Below are 18,563 nucleotides of genomic sequence, written 5' to 3' on the forward strand. Positions count from 1 at the left end.
AGTTTAGTGGGAATAAACATTGATGAAGTGAGGAACTGATCAGTTATTGACCTGCAGTCAGAACTGACCTGGAGTCTGTTAGAGTCCTGAAGAGCTCCTTCAGTCCGGGAGGAGAGGAACGATGATCCTCTGTAGAGACTTCCTGCGGTACAGGAAGTCGTCATGTTTCAGAGAAATGATGGAAAATAGCCAAATAGTTCAGCCTCAGTTATTACCTGAAAAAGGCTGAATCAAGATTTTTACACCAGTTTTTGACCCGATTCTTCCCTTCCGACAATCTTTCAGATTATCATGTTTCATCATGTTGCTCTGAAGATAATCTCAGGTAAAGTCCTGTGGTGTGTTCAGGTTACCTGGTTCATTCTGTAGGAATGATCTGAATAAAACTGGATATTCAACATGGTGGATTATCTTAGCCTGATATCTCAGTGTGTGTGTGTGACGTTTAGCCAATCAGGAAGCGAGGTGACGGAAACATGGAAGGGACGAAACAGCCGCCATGGCGCCTCAGAAACCATCGCTGTTGCTTCTTTCATGTCGGCCATATTTGTTTATTCTGAACTTACGTTTGATTTTGATAAATTTGTTGAGATTTTGCCTCTGACATGCGGTACGCTGCATACCAAGGAAATATTGGACCAATATCATCAATATCAATTCTTTTTATTAGTTCGGTTTTATGTATCATCAAACTATTGACTTTTAGATGTTTTTGTGTTTTTTCTTTGTTCAAATAATATGAAAATAAACCAATTTTATACTTTATATCAGGGCTGAAATGATTAATTGGATTAATGAGATAATCGTCAACTAATTTATGTTTTGACTGATCGTTAACTGGAGTGTGAACACTAAAAAAAATAACATTTCAGGGCAGAAAATGTACAAAACCTTTCATTTGTTGATTTTATTTTTAGCTGCAGTTTCATCCTTTGCTACAAATGATCAAGTTTTCACTAGATGAATGTTGTTGTTGCGTTTTAGGCAATAAAATTTTTATTTTTTCGTTTAAAAAACTAATTAAATTGTTTATTTTATTTTATTTCTAATATTGTAGAAAGACTTAAGTGGTTAAATCGCAGTTTATTTTATCCAATTAATTGCTAACTAAAATAATAATTAATTGTATCTTTACATTATTTAAAAAGAAACACCGTTTGCTCCTGGAAGATGTGAGTCTCATTATCTGTTTCTGCTGGAACGGTTGAAACAAACTCAGTTTATTATTACAGTTAATTAAACTTCTGCTGGTTCTTGGCAGTAAGTGAAAGTTTCCACCCTTAAAGTTTCCAGGCTGGTTGACTGTTGAGACGGCGTCACTCCCACGCCTCCCCCGCAGCTGATAAACTGCTCTGATGTGTTCAGAGGACTGAAGGATGCATGCGTTACAGCCGTGACCTTTGACCTTCTCCCAGCACACACCTCCACACTGAACCCAGAGCAGCCAGGCGGCGTTGCTGCCACACGGCTTGGACTTGAAAGGAGACGCTGCTGAGACGCCAGCGTCGCAGCGGCACAAAGTTTAGCTCCTCGTTTCACACTTTCCACTTCTTCCTCACTGCAGCGATAATTAATGGAAAGTTAGAAGATAAAAATATTATTGTTCCATCTGCTGTGAAATACAACATTTTCTCCATCTTTTTCTTCATCTTAACATTAAGATTAATCTGGAACCTTTTTCTGTTTCTGCATTTTGACAACAATTTGATGCAAAATTCTCCAAATGCAAAAAACACAAAATCTTAGTGAGTATTTCTGGTCTAATTTTAAGTGAAAATATCTTTGGACATCTTATTTCAAATGTACTAATATATCTGATCTAATAACTACACCAGAAATATTTGGTTAGGTTTTGTGTTTTTGCAGTGCACTTACTGCTCTGTCCAGGTTTCAACTCAAACTCACAAGATTTAAGAAAAGGAAAATAAAAATCTTACCTAAAAGTTACTTGTTTTAAGTAAATACATTTATTTAATATTGATTTAAAAAGTGCTAGTTCTCACTGGCAGAATATTTAATTTACAACCAGCATATTTTCCAGAGGAAAAGTGAAATAATTTTCCAATTAAAGTAATACTTTTCCATCAATATTGAGGATTTATTGACTATAAATAAGCTCTTACATCCTGCTGAAAACTGTTTGGTGAAAACTAAAAAACAGCCCATTTAATCAACATTGAAAAACGTTAATTAGATAAAAACATTCATGCTTTAAGGTACTTTTTATAGTAGTAGGGATGTTGAGCAGAACTCGGCTGGAACAGGAGCACAGTGACTCGTTTTGTCCTGACCGGGATCAATCAGTCCATAGATGACGCCCACCAAGCCATGCCCCTCTGTGGGCGGCCCGGTCCGGCCCGGTTCGGCCCCGCTGGGCCCTCCTCCGGCCCCCGCAGCCTTCACAGCAGGGTGCTGCACTGTGAACACTTTCTAGTTCAGTGGAAGGTCAGTAAAGGGAGCAAAGACAGAGATGCTTCCTGTACAGCCAATAGGAGATCAGTTAGAGGAGGAGGCTTGTTCTGATTGGACGGTTTAAAATGTCTTGGGTTGCAGTTTTTCCTGAAAATATGAAGAACATAACATGATATTCAAGCAGGACTGCAGCCGTGGTAAATGTGAAACCTCAACAATCTGTTTCCCATTTATCCAGTCAATCAGAAATAAACTGGAGAAAAAATAAAAATATCAGATTTTCTTTAAATTCTTGGTTCTGCTTTTTGGCAGAGAAGGTTAAAAATCAAACAGCTTAATTACACTGCAAAAATACAAACTACTGGCTAAAACTAAATTTCCTCTAGTTTTAGTGCAAATTTATTATTACACTTAAAATAAGACAAAACAAACTTAAAAGGAACTTTTCAGAAACATATAGGAGCTTTTATAAGTCAATAATTTCTTAATATCAATGGAAAGAAGTATTGGTTCCACAGGCAGAATGTTTTCCTTGTTTTGTATTTATTATTTGTATTGAAACATTTATGTATTCAAGTTATTTTAACCTCGTTTTTACAGCATTTGTTTGTTTTTAGCAGGACAAATTATGGTGCTTTTACAGAAATACCAAAGTTCATTATTTCCTCCAAATAAATAAAATATATACATAAATACCATAACAAGACATTTTCCTATAAGTGAAATATTCTGCCAGAGGAACTGATAGTTTTTAATATCACAATTAAGGAATTATAGATTTAAACAAGCTCCTATTTCTTGCTTAAAAGTTACTTGCATGACAGTTTTGTCTTATTTTAAGTGTAGATATTTTCACTAGATACAAGATGAAAAATACTAGAAGATTTAATGTTTTTCAGTGTAAATGTTTCTTTCTGAATGGCTGCAGTGTGTTTATCTTTTAAAAGAGTTATCTAAATATTCAAATTAATGTTTTTCCATCTGATTTATCAGTTTTCTCATATGAAATGTCTCAAACAGACATCAGTAACATTCAGTATGTCTGGACATTAACAACCTGCAGGGCCTTTCGATGTTCTCCTGATGTGAGCTTCGTCTGCAGCGCGTTCGTCCTGCAGCGCCACATTTACTCATCTGTCAGAGCATCTGCATTTCCATTTGCATCTCCATCTCTCTCTTTTTGTTTTTCCTTCCAGTAAAAAACTGAGCTTCACTTCCCAGACCACAGATTCAACCAGGAAGTAATAAAAGTCACAGCCCTGCCTGGGAAACGGGGAACATCCAGAGTCTGTGTCTGTAAATTATAAAGTTTAATTTGCTTCAGACTCATAAATGAATGAAAGCACAGACCTGAGAGGCGACTGGCAGGAAGAGGAAGTTTTAATCCTCATCCTGGTTCATCAGAAAACATTAAAACATGAAAGGAAAATCTGTTGCGTGTTCATGGAAGCATGACCATTCTGAAGTTACCCATGAAGTTACTCAATAGCTACGTTATCAAAACAAATGTGTGCAAAACACGATTTACAAATTTCAGACTTTCTGTTAGATAAGAAACAAATCCAATCATAAAACGTCTTTATCTTAAACGGTTAATTTTACACGTTTTAGTCTCAGTTTGTTTATTTTATTTAAAGTTAGTTTTACATTTTGGACCAAACTTGTGAAACTGTTAGTGTATTTAACTTATCGGTACTGGTGCAGAGTTATCAAATTAATTTTTTCATATCGGATCGTATCGGTCGATGCTAAACGACAGACATCTGAAACTGGAGAGTGCGGCTGAGCGGGTTCCCTTCTGGACCCGTTGCCACAGCAACCCGATCTCAGACGATTTAGACGGAAACATTTCCAGCTAGATGTGTAAAAAGTCAGTTTGTTTGTGGCAGCAGACGGAGCATCTTCATCCTCGTCAGCCTCTGAACCGGGTCTTCGGCTCGCGACGCGTCTTGTAGGTTTTGTTCTGTAATCATCAGGAGTGAGAAGATTAAACTCTGCTGGAGATCCGGTTTAATCACACCGCTGTCGTCTTAATGAGCGCCCCATCACCTCCTGCAGATTCTCATCTCCAGACGTTTCCTCTTCATCCAACAGCCTATATTTCTATATTTGGGCTCCAGCTCCAAACAAAACTGATATTTGTCTTTATTTAACAAATTCCTTCCATGAATGTGAGATTTTTTCCACACCACTGACTGTAATCTGTGGTTTGGCTGAATTTATCAACATGAAATGTGGTTAAAACTGCTGAGCTGGTTTTCCATCTTTAGCCTCAGTTAAAGGGTCGGTCCGGTTCTGCACTGCCGCCTCAGAAACGGATGCAGATAATTAATCAACCTATCATTAAATGTCCATTAATTAGATTAAAATAAGTTCTAACTGATCAACTAATGCCGTCCACTTAGACTTTTGTTTTCAGTGTTGTAGTTTGGCCGCCGTCCAGAAGATGGCGCCACTGGTCATCCTTAAGCGAACCAGTTGGTACAGAAATAAAGATGGCGGCCACACTAGAACAGGAAAGAGAAACAAACAGTTCAACATGGGATGAAAAATGTGTTTAATGAGATTCTGTTTCAAAATATAAACTCAACAAGCTCCTTAAGTTTCACCTTTTATTTTTATATTCAGCATCCTGTTATATTTTATAAATATGTTTAATAATGTGAGAAAAACACAGTTATCTGTTTATTCAGTCAGTATTTATGACGGAGTATTAAATACTGACTAAACTACGACAATAACATCAAAATTATATTATATTATTTCAGCTATTGTCATAATTTGACCTTTGACTCCTAATACTAGGATTTTATTCTTATATTTCTCTAATATTCTGACTTTAGTCTTGTACGTTTTCTCTGTTTTTCTTCGTATGGCCCTGATACGCCGCATTTAATACAGCTGACACAAAATAATCTTAAAATTTAATGTTTTTTTAAAACAACTTAGAATATTATGAAAGATTTTGCATCTACAGTCAGCCCTTTTGAAAATGACAGCTTATCAATTAGTCGATCAGCTCAATCGACTTTAGACTGACCGATTAATCAATAATGAGTTGATCAGGTCCGTCTGCAGCCGGCGAGGAGACGAGCCTCTGTCTGCTGGCGGCGTTGGACGCTGCGTCTCCGTTGTCATCTCGTCTTAATGCCACCAAGACAAATCCCCAGCCGGCGCTCTTTGTGCCGCGATTAAAGCGATGCCGGTTGTGATGCTGCAGGACGTGGGCAGGGTGATGTGGGTACTTGTGCGTGAGGAGCCCTAAAGTTGCAGAGGTTTTTTTTTTTTTCTAATTGAGTCAGGGACTTATGCTGGCAAAGGTAGGCGTGTGAGTGGGGGGGAGGGAGACTAATCCCAAGCTGCTGTTGTTTTTCGTGCCTGCTGGCTCCAGATCAAAAACTTTACCAGCAATAATCATGCAAAATGTGTGGCTTCACTTCAAAGCCTGCCGCAACTTTGCTCACACCCTTGCAGTGCTCATTGTTTCATCATTTCTATCAGTTTTCCCTTCTTCTCCCTCCTTTTACTCCTCAGCTGTTGTGGCATCTCTTTGAAGGCGATCTGATACGCGGCCCTAACCTTTCTGCAGCCGCTCAGGCTGATCACACCTGCAGATACGGCCTGTGGTTTTCTCTCTGCGTACAGAGTGTGGTGGCGAAGGCAGCGCAGCCTCCGCCTCAGCCAGACGTCAGCAGGGCGAGGGTCGCTGCGTGGCCAGAAGGGCAAACCCCCTGCTGCACGGTTTAAGATATCAGAAACTCCAAATGACTCTTGGTTTACACCTACAGCTTCAGTTTGATTTTAACATTTCAGCTTCAAAATGCTTTGAGTCAGCTGAGTTCAATCAAACTCTTCAAACTTGTGGCATTAACTTTAGTTTTCACCACTGTTTATCCGGTAAACTCAGTTCTGTTTCTCACTGCAGAGTGAAACGATCCAAACTAATCAAGAAGCCTGTTCCCCTCCTCGCCTGTGGGGGCGCTGCAGTAAGAACTACTGGATGAAAATCTCTGAAAAAGACACTGAGCTCAACTTCCTTCTTCACTAAATATAAACAAACATTTTAGCGCTTATTTCTTTGGTGAAAGATCACGAGTCAGTTCTTCCGCTAGCGCTAGGCTAACGATTTGTTTTGGTTGTATTTACCCAGAATGCCTTGCGCCTTAATCCATTTCCTGGTTTTGGAGCGCTTTGTGTTTATTTATTCATTCAAACTGAACCAGGTTTGTAAGCGGACCAGAGTTCACTTCAGAGTTAGCGTACACTTTCACACGTCCCCAAACGAACCGGACTTTCTGGGTTAAAGGTCACTGAACAGAGCTGGTGGGAATCTTTATATTCTTGCATTTTTTTACTCTGACACTCTGTGTCAAATCTTTAACTGTCAAAATATATTCCAGGATGTTGATTCAGCACGTTGTCAGACCACAGAACGATGCAGCTGGTTAAATGAAGCCGACATGCGAAAAGGCTTTTTAATATTTCAGTGTTTGGTGTTAATTGTGACGCTCTGAAGCAGTTTAACCTTTCCACTGCACTGTGATCTTTTTACCCACAAACACCTTCTGCCACCAACTGAGCCCACTTTAGAGGATGAGTCACTTATGAAGTGTCAGATTTTGATCAACCAAAGAAACTTCAGTTTTAACAGTTTAACGTTAATTTTAAAAGAAGTGAGGATTTATTCACTGGTTCAGGACAGGAGGGATGGAAAAGCTCAGGATTCATCATGGCTTCCTCCTCACTATCTGATGAGTCAAACTTTAATGGTGGTACCGTTAAAAATGTCACAGTTATCAGAGTTTGTGAAAGTGGATGAGTTGTACCTGGGGTCAACCATTAGGCGTTTAAAGGGCCGGTGATGCGTATTTTCCAGGCCATTTTATGTCACAATCAAGATGTTACCTTCAGCTGGTATAAAAGTACGACTCAGTGTGACTTGGCAATTTAACGCCTTGAAATTGGGCCACTGTCTCTTTAAGAAGCTCCTGTTTGTTCCGACACAACAATGTTTCTCCATTTAGCCTTTAACATTGTCAGGCAACATCTGAAACATGGCAGGCCTTTGAGCACTGAGTTTGAGACGGAGAACCACAGGGCTCCCTGCTTGGTCCATGTTTCTTTATATATTGTCGTTTAAGCATTTCTTTAAACTTTTGTTTGATGTTCTTGTATTTCAATAGATAATGGTCAAAGATTTATGATGCATCTATAGTCAAATTCAGGCCACGGAGTACCACAGGGCCCCCTGCTTGGTCCATGTTTCTATACATTCTATATTTCCGTTTCTATACTTTGAAGCTCTTCTGTTTCTAAACAAAATGGCCGTTGATTCATAAAGCGTTTGTAATCTAGACTTCAGGAAGATATTGTTGCTTCTGAAGCAGAAAAGAAGTAAAGTTTGTGGAGATAAAATGTCAAACAGGCTCTTTGGCGTGACGTTCAGAGCGTCTTATCCTCGGAGGTGATTGCAACCTAAAGTAGTCAGAGACGCAGGCGAAGGAAGGCAGCAGATTTCCACGCTGGCACATTTGTAGGCAGGAGGCCTTATAGCTGTTTCTGCTCTTCACACTCTGCAGTAAAGTTTCACACACATAAACACACTGCAGGAACACTGCAGTCTCTATCTGTATGTCACATAACCCCCGCCTACGCTCACTACACCCACACACATCCTTGCCCAAAACGCCCACAACAGTGTAATGTGTGCAGAGACACAAACACACACACACACACACACGCACATCACCCCTATACACACTCCCTGCCCACGCAGGCACACACGTGTTCAGTCAGACATAAGCCGCTCATACCATCCCACACTTTCTCAACAGACACAAAGTAAGACTGTGAGCAAACACACCGGCTCCGGCGCTGCACGTCACACACACTCTGAGAATACACTCCGATTATTAGAGAGGGAACCTGCTCCGCTGCTCCAACCTTCCTGATTTCACAATGTCTTATTTTTTTAATCTGTATTCCTGGTGAGGTCACATCCACGCCCGTCTGCCACCCAAAACAGCAACACAACACAGGGTGGAGACCAGACGAGAGGCGTTTGTTTTCCTTCTTTCTTTTTTTAATTATTCTGCTGCTTTTTCCATCACACTTGTATTCCTTTCAAATGAAAGGGGACACTTCATGACAGGCACAACACCGCCTGGAGACTGAATCACATCCCTCTGTTGTTCCTCCTCTGTTTCCTTTCTTTCTTTTTAAATCTGTCCTCCGAAAAAGAGGAACTTGGATGAAAGGAGCTGCTTTTTCTGAGCGCAAAGTGTTGAGGATGTGGGTTGGTGGAGAGGGGAGGAGACCGAGGGGAGCAGAGCGGCGTGGGCGCGCTGACAGGGTGAGGGGCTGACAGGCCCAGGCGTGGGCGTGTCATTGAAATGTGTTTCTACTCCGGGGGGGAGAAGAAGAAGAAGAAGACGACGGCGGAGGAAGGGAAAAGGAAGAAAGTTGCAGGGAAAGAGAGGCTGCAGAAATTAAACGAACAGGCATCTCGTGAAAAGTGAAATATGAAGAGGCTCCCTGCCAAATGAGATACATCCTCTGTTCACGGGTTTGGGGAGGGGAGGGGTGGACTAAAAAAAAAAAAGAAAGAAAAGAAAGTGACGCCTACTCTCAGAGGAAGATTGACAGGACGACATGAAAGCAGATTGCTGCTGTCATGTGGAAACTGCAGCTCCTGCTCTCACAGTTTTAACGGTTTTCGACTAAAACTGGAGGATGGAAACGGTTTTAAAGCCGATCGGATGAGCTAATTTCAATTAAAGCAGCTTCCCGGCTGACATGTAGCGCCGTCACACTAATAACTATTCCATGTTTCTGAGCTTTAATTTGATGGATTGCAAGAGGAACAGATGTTCAGACAGTTAACTGGGGTCAGACAGCTTCTTCTGTTTTACTGCTGAAATCCTGTGTCAGCAGTCAGAGGTTTGCTTTAATAATATGAAGTAAAGAAAAGCTGCATTTGAACAGGAGCCACAATCCATCGCTGTTTTTCTTTAAATTAAAAATAATAAACATTTTAATAAATGAATAAGTAACTCAGTTTTTGTAGATCTGTAACCGTCTTTACTTCTAAAATAAATGTTTTTCGTTTTAGATGCACAATTTCAAAATGTTTGTTGATCAGGAAGCACAGTTTGATTAAAATGAGTAAAATATTTTTATTTCTGCTTCCTTTTGAACTGGGATGGAAGCTAAAATATTGTTAGTAAAACACGATTACTTTATGTTGCATGTGACTTTTTCCATTTGGTGAAAAATTTAAAGTGTTTTTGTTCTTTTCCTGAATTGCAGGCCAGAAAATAATCATTCCAGGGGCCGAATACGGCCCTCACTCCACACTGTGGACACCACATCTATGAACAATTAAAAGTTAATAAACGACTTTGTTCAAAAAGTAAATTAAACAACCAGGCAGACGACGGATCCTGTGTTTGGCAAACGAACCACAAAGCAAAATAATGTGAATGTTGATAGAAATCGTGCTCAAGTAATTAGAAATTATTCATTTGTGAGTTATTATGACTAATATGTTTCATTAATACCAAACTGTGTTTTAATGAATCTTTTATTGAACCTGAACTCTCTAGTCCAGGTTCAGGTTCTGGGTGATTTTAAAGTAAAGATAATTAAACCGTTTCCAGACAAAGAGCTGAAGCCGATGAAACTTTAGTAACTAGCATTTAACTAGCCGCAATAATCTGCAGCCAAACTGCATTTTAAATTCTCTACACAAACATCTGCAGATATACATTTTCTGCAAATGTGGAAAAATTCATAAATATGAGAATACTGAGCCACAAATAGACTATAAATCCATAAATCTCAGTCATTCAGTGGATTTTTTTTTTGCTAAAAAATGTCAAACTTTTCTCACCTTTTAGTAGTTTAGTTGCACAAAATCTTACCAAGTATTTTTGGTCTAGTTTTGAGTGCAAATATTAAATAATTATTGAATTATTGACTTAAAACAAGCTCCTATATCACTGAAAATTTAGTTGTTAGTTTTGTCTTTTCAAGTCAACTAAGATTTGGAAACTAAACCAAAAATACTTGGTGAGATTTAGTGTTTTTACAGTGTAGTAACTCTTGATTGGACGCAGTGTTTGTTTTGAAGTGTAACAGTAACAAAGCAGAACTTCAGCCAACGCATTAATGCTTCTGAATATAAAATATTATTGCATATTTTCTCTTCTATCTGATGCTGATATTTCTAATTATTAGAATTAATTTTCTAGTAAAAATAAACCCAAAACTTTCTATTAATTTAATTCAATCATTACCTTTTTAAAGTACCAAACAGTTGCACAAATAAAAGGTTTTGAAGGAAAATCGTGTTTTATTGACTGCAGGTCAGTAGTGCAGACAGACTGAAGGATTATGGGATTCTGATCTGAGCCGTTTCCTCCTAATTATGGTCAGACGGAGCCCGGCTGCCTGGCTGCCCGGCTGCCCGGCTGCCCGGTCCGGCATGCAGGGCAGAAATCACAGCGATATCGATCCAACTCTGAGTCAGACAGGCAGACAGAGACCAGCGCTCTCGCCAAAATGTCAGGCAGATTTTTAAGGAATGAAGTGAACATTCAAGGGCAAAATGAACAAACTGTCAGCCTGATAAATGCAAATGTGTTGAGCTGAGGCTCCTGATCTTCATGTCACTGAAGAGAGGCTGGCCGCTACGGTGAGGGGAAACTGGGACTTGTGGGAACAGGCAGCCTGGGTGTCAGCCACCTCCCAGTGTGGGCGAACATCCCGCTTCCTGTCGGCGTTTTTATCTGCTTTATTTGCGTCTTGTTGTGGAGTATTGAGCTCAGTTTGTGTAGGTGAACGGAGGAGAGAGGGTAAAGATTTCCTGTTCCTGCTTTCTTTGGAGTTTGATCCTTGAACACAGTTAGAAGGTCATATCTGCATAACACACACACACACACACACACACACACGGAGTATCCAGACGTGGATTTAGAGGCTGAAGGTGGGCGGACTGGAATCCTACCTGCCTACCTGGAAAACGTTTCACCAGCTTTAACTTCCTTTATTTGCTTCAGCCTGAACTCAGTTTTGGTTCCTGGAAATAAAAGCAAAATAATCATTTTTACCCAAAACAAACATATAAATCTCCCTGCAGTGACCACAAACACACACTTTACACACATTTACCAGAATACTAACAAGATATGAGTTAATAATTACTCAATTTCCATGGAAAAGTATTAGTTTCACCAGCAGATTATCTCACTATTAACATGGAAAATGTCTCGTTATGAGTGAAATAATCAGAATTTAACATCAACATTAAGGAATCATTGACTTAAAACAATGATTCCTCCTATATTCCTTAAAAGTAGAAACTAGACCCAAACACTTTGTAAAATTTGCAGTTTTCTTCACATAGATGCCAAGTTTTTTAGGATTTCTACCAGTAATTTTCATGGATTTGTGTAAAACCAGATTTCATGGTGAGAATTTCAGGCGACTTTTATCTTCTTCTTTTTCCTGAAACTAAACTGATACGATTCAGGCAGTAAAAATGAGCCACAGAATGTTTTCAGGATTCTACGCTGTCGCTTTGATATTTGTTTTACTTTCCTTCTGAAATTAATTAGAGGATGTGAAACGTACGCACAGAGAAACACACACACACACCTCAAACCAAACCAAAGCACACAAACACACACACTTCCCAAATACTGGTTTTCTCCTCTCCTGGGCTTTTTGAAAGCACATAAAAGGAGCTGAGGAGTGTGTGTGTAAATTGCGGGTCTTTGTGGTGTTTTCTGCTGCGTTCAGGGGGTAATGGCGCTGGAGGTGGGTGGGTAGAGGAAGGGGGCTTTGAGGGTGGGAGGTTGCTCCCCGAGGGGTTTGCGCCGGTGGCGTCTGGCCTAATTCCCCAAAATAACTGGCTGCTGGGGAACGAGGCAGCGTGGAGGTGACGGTGGATGGGTTGGAGTCGCTGCTGTGACAGCAGAACGTTTTCTGGTGCAACAAGTTTCCTTTCGCTCAGTCGGAGTTTCTCTGCTGATGAGGAGCTTCAGCTCCAGACGTATCGACTCGATTAGCGTCTAATCTCTGGTATTCCTGAGCTCTGTGTTAGCCGTGACCTTTGACCCGCTTCTTAACCTTGAAGTTGATGCTTCAGGAATTAGCAGAGATAATAACTTTCAACTTGATGCAGCATCTGTGGCAGCGGTTTGTATTCTGGGCGATGTGGGCGGCGGCCCAGGGCGGCTCCTCGTCCGGGGCGCCACAGATTTGGTCTCAGTTTTTAAGGTTTTAATTCTTCAAAAACTAAACTACAACATGGGAATGAAAAACTGGAAGAGGTGTTGCTTGGTCTCCCAATATGATTATTTCATAAATTGGAAATATATGTTTTTGTTTATATTCATTTGCTACATTAGCATAGCAGCTCCTCAATCACTTCACATTATTTTTTAAAGTTAAGTTTTCCTGCTAATCACTCTGCTCCCACAAAACTGAACATTTGGGCCGATTTACCAATATCATATATATTTTATATATCCTAGCAGTGTCTATAAGCGGCCATTTTTATTCTCAGTTAAACGCCTCTTAAACCTGCTGCTTCATATTTCCTCGTTTTTTAAATGAGAAGGTCAAATATATTTTTAGGATTTCTGCGCCGGCAGTTGGAAATCTAAATGGCGTCATGGTTGGTTGAATGTTGTTGGCCCGGGGCCCCAAACCGGCGAGGACCGCCCCTGCCAGTAAACGCTGTGAGGAACCGTTTCCCTTCAATCCATCCCAGATTAATGCTGGGATTTTCCCAGGTGGAAGGATTATGTAACATCCCTTAGCACAAGTCTTTGTTTTCTACAAACCACAGGATTAAAGTTAATTTAGCTTCATATTTGGATAAAGAGATTTATTATTATTCAGCTAAGAAAACTGTAAATTACACGAGTTTGTTGAGTCTTGGAGTCGTTTCTGAACAACTGCTGACTTCCAGATTATCATTTCTACAAATTATCCAGTCAAGATTCAAACTTTTCCCTCAGATTTACAGAAATGGTTTCATTACATCAGAAGATTATGTGGAAATATTGAAACATCTCCAGACAGGAAGCTGAAGCTTTAACACAACGCGTCTTAAATACTCACTGACCTTAGTACCTTGTTTTTGTTTGGTTGTTGGAAAGCAATGTGCAAATCACATTAGATCCGAAATGTAAGTGTTTTTACATGATTAACCTTTTTAAAAGAAACATATTCAGTTTGCAAACGTTTCTTTTAGATCAGTTTATTTAAAATCAGAACATGAAGTTTATCATCCAGAAAAAGGACAAGATTTGGGTCAGTTTTATTGAAAACACCTGAAGCATTCAGCCAAGCTTAATAAATGAACTGAATCTAGAATGAATGTTAATTGTGTTTATTAAAAGACAAACAGTTTGTTTTGCGTCTGGAATTAACTTGTTGGAAATAATTAAAAATAAAACGACTCAACCAGCTGGACTGAGGCGACTTTGCATCGTTTTTGAATCGCTGTCAAAACTTTAGACGAAGGAAAAATGTGCAAATTTCTGATTTGAAATAATTTCTTTATCCTAATTGTGATTCAACAAATAATATAACAGCTTCAGGTATCATTAAACTGGAAACGTTCATTCTGATTGTTAGTCAGGCATAAAAATCACCTTCCTTTGTTACTCAGTGTATGTAAATATTAAGTTGCAACTATTTTATTTTGGAAATTAAATGATTTATTGCATTTAATTGGTGCAAAACCCAAATGTTTTTCATTTTCTGCTGTAAAAATGTTCTTTTTAAAAAGTTTTTCCACCTTTTCTGTCTGCTTCACAGACAGGAAGTTGTGACTTTTCCATCAGCATTTTATTCAGTTTCAACTGAGCGTGAAAAAAACAGCAATCCACCCGTTAACCTGTTCGTGAGAAGAGAGGAGAAAAGTGTGAACACTCCCTGTTCCAGCGATAAAAGTGCTGCAGAATCAACACAAAGGGTGAGTAATAATCATCATCATCATCATAGTTTCTGACTGCAGCTGGATGTTTGCCTCACCTGGACGTGTTTACAGTGACATAATTCAGATCTTTGGTGGTGGGTTTTGTGCGTAACAACCACGTTTGCATCTCGGCCGCCTCATTCTGGCCTGGATTGGTTTTGATTAGCAAAGAGCAGCTCAGTCACTTTGGGGAAACTCTCGATCAGATCAGCAGAGCTGCGACGCTCACGCAGCGCTCTGAGCTTCCTGCTACCCACTTCCCTGTGTTGGAAACCATTTGCATGTCCTGTCACTTCAAATTGTGAAATCTGAGTGGAGCATTTGCATACGGGCGTGTTTCACTGACGCACATGTGTGAGGCTAACGCGTGACCCAATGGGGCTCCTTCAGTTGGCATTATACCGAAATATTATCATTCAAAAGGTCATTCTTCTGACCTCAAGCTGGACTGAAAGCAGCTGGAGTGTTTCAATCACAAACAGAAGGAAACTTTCCACCTCACATGTTTAAAAGGTTCTGCTTGTTGCTGCCAGAAAGCAGCCTCAGTGTGTTTTCCTCCAAATGTCAGCAAATCTTCTCTAGATGACTCTGTGATCGTCTCTTCTTACTCTGGAATGTCCCTCAAAACTCCTCAGGTGAACGAGTCTCTCCTCTGGACTGCTCTCTTCATGCTTGACGCAAAATACTGACAGACAGTCATGGGGAAAATAACTTACTGCATCTTAGCATGAATATGCAGAAGAACCCCAAACTAACCCAACCTATGCAGCATGAAATCACAGGCAAAACAAGAACATAATGAGGTATTATTTACATTTCTACTGATGTTTTTACCTGCAAAAATAGAAATAATGAAACAGATTTGAAATTTTTGTTTTAATTTAACTTATTTTACACAAAAACAAGGAACAACATATTCAGCTCCTCAACAGAGTATTAGGGTAAAATAAAAAATATATAATAGTCGTAATATGATGATGAATAAACTGGTATGACATCAAACTTGGAATAATAAGAAAATAAAGTCATAATATTACAAGCATAGTGTTGAAACAATGCGAGAATATAGTCATAATATGAAAATAAATTCCTCATATTACAAGAACAAAGTCTTAATATTACCAGAATAAAGCTGTATGATTTTATTTTGGAAACTTGCTATTTTAATTATTTTATTTCATTTATTTTTCTAGTTTTTTCATTTTTTTAGTGTGGCCGTAATTGTCTTCCGTACATCTCCACCGTGCGCCAAAAAGAAAATATAAATAAAATGAGAAAAGCTCAACATTGTCATGACACTCTGAACACCAGGTGGTGCTTAATAATCTTTAGCAACAAATTTTATGGTTGTTGCAGAAAGTGTGATTATATAATCATACGGCTTTCCATACACACGACAATTAGCTCCCAGATCCGTTTGGAACCAGAATTTAGTTTCACAAACTGCAGCGTCGTCAAACTCTTGTGTTCATTGTTGCATTGCTTCGGTGTGGAGGGCTTCAGTAACTGACACACATGTGAGCGCCCTCTGTTGGGTGGAAGCTGTGGTAACATGGAGTTAACATTTATGACCGAACACCTGCTGACCAGCCTTCAAATACAATTATTCTAACTTATTAAATTCCCCTGAACTTTTACAGAACTATGGAATTATATGACTAATTGACTTTCCATAAATCTACGGTCTGTTGCTATAAATCTCTGGGGATCTAAATTGGAGCATTTTTAAAAAAAAATACTATTGTTGTTCATTAACAGCCTCACCAATAATTAAATTATTAAACCATATTCATACACTATGAAAAAAACACAATTTATTTCTATTCTATGGATGTTTACATTAAATTGCAAAAATACACACAAATACAATAAATTATAAAAATGATCAAAAATGAATTCCTAATATAAGAACCAAAAACTCCAAATAAAAAGTAGTTTTATTTGGTTTTTCATAACTTGCATAAACACATGATATAGTTAGTGTTTGTGTTTCTCTGCCACTCCAGCTGCCTAAACATTACTGTTGAATTATCATTTAAAATGAATTAATCAATAACAAATATATAAACACATGTATATTTTTACTAAATGGGTCTTTCCTGTAATTACATTTTATCTGGATCAATTTACAGTATTTATTTTTCAAAAGAGTTGCGACATTAAAGGCACTAAAAGTACTCCATATAGTGTGTGCTTACACTGTGGCACAAAGCTGCATGTTTCACTGGGGAGAGGTTTCATTTCTTTTCCCATTTCTTATTAAATCTAAAACTTTTTATTAGTACAGAAGTTCATATCTTATGTCCGCCCACGTCTGAGCTGCATTGGTCCAGAGACGCTTCATGTGGACCAATCAAAGCCCAGACAACGGGTGAAAATCCCAAACCTCAGCCTCAGTCGAGACAATTCAGCTGCAACTCAACACAGAAAGACATTTATACCTTAGAATGAGCTCAATAGATCATTTGAACTTGATTAGAACAGATCATGCATGTGATTTCATCAACTAGGCCTCATAATGTTGTTGCGTCACAGAGTGGGAGAAACGACCCTGAAACGATGCAGAGCCGATTCAGTCAAAGTTCAAGGCTGTTGCTTTAATAAACGCTGAGGGAAAAAAAAGAGAAAGTAATCAAATGGAGAGGTGGAAATAAAATCCAAGGTCAGAAATGTGACTTAGAGTGAAAGCTTTGTGTGTCCAGTTGGTTTCTGGGTTAAAATAAAAAGCTATAAACTGATTTTTGTGATTTTTCCAGATGCAGAAACTATCAAACATCTGCAAATGTCTGAAACTCCAGAGTTTAAAGTCAGGAGTCCTGTCCAGGAGCTTTGAATTTATGATAAAAATCTATTTTTACATTCAAAATCCAGCAGCAAACAAGCTGAGCAACCCTGAGCTCAGCATCCAAAATGGCTGCCATGCTAATCAAATGAACTCTTCCTCAGAGGAAAGAGGAACGGGTCAGAGTTCATAAAAAGACGGGCTGGAGGTTCCTTCCAGCAGGTCAACCATCTCAAACATACAGCATACTCATGTTAGAGTGGCCTAGTCAAAGTCCAGACCTAAATCTAACAGAGTATCTGTGTGAAGACGTGAAATAATGGATACAAATTGAGTTTCTAAATGGCTAGAGACGAACACTAGAGGTCCTGTTAGCATTGACTCATGGGGGGTGAATATAAGTGCACGCCACACTTTTCAGTATTAAACGGCTTCATGTTGATCCGTCACATAAAAACCTCCGTAATTATTAAATGCAAAGTGTAGCTGAGGTTGCAGAAGACAAAACAACAATAACTGATGTTATTAAATATTTAAAATATGAAAATGTCCGATTTAAATATAATTAACGCTGTAAAATAACAACGTAAATATTAACAGAGGCCCCAGATCGAGCATATTGAATATTGAATATTGAACGTTTCTCTGATGATCAGCTCACACAATATTTAGTGCTGATGAAACCGTCTCCTCTCTGCTCTTCGTCAGGGAGCGTCTCTGCGTGTCTCTGTGGGTGTCGAACCTGCCTGTGTTTGGTATTCCGTGCAGAAAGCCTCCCACGCCCCGTGTGTCCACCCACGCGCGGATTTGCGTCACGCAGGGAGCAGCGTGGGCGAGAGAGAGAGAGAGGAGAAGCAGGCTTAGTGGCGACCGCGCGGAATATCCCACTTTGTTCAGCTGCTGCGTGAAGCTGCACGCGGTTAGGATTATCAACAGGAAGTCTTAACAAAATAAAAGCACGGGGCAGTCGGGAATAAAATGAAGAAGTTTTGTGCTAAAAAACATAAAGTTTTATTTAATACTGGAAAGTGAAACATAAAAGTCGGTTAGACCCACTACTTATTGTTATGATGAAAAATTTCCAGGTTTTAATATTTAATATTTTTTTCTGTGGCCTCTTTCCTTTTGTTGCTTTCAGCTTAAAATGGCTGCAACATTCATCAAAATACGTCTTCAAAGAAAGAGTCACTTACTGTGTCCAGTTTACAGTTTTTTCCTGTTTTTCTCCTTTTTGTTGAGAAGCAAAGCAAGAAAATAAACTTTGTATTTTTGTTGTAAAACATTACAGTTTTTTATGTTTGGGATCTACACAGATCATTTTTCTCTAGAATCACCTCTCCTGGTCGAAGCAGCTCTGTTATCGGTTTTATTTGTTCC

Source organism: Xiphophorus hellerii, chromosome 24, assembly GCF_003331165.1.
Source record: "Xiphophorus hellerii strain 12219 chromosome 24, Xiphophorus_hellerii-4.1, whole genome shotgun sequence".
NCBI classification, from domain to species: domain Eukaryota; kingdom Metazoa; phylum Chordata; class Actinopteri; order Cyprinodontiformes; family Poeciliidae; genus Xiphophorus; species Xiphophorus hellerii.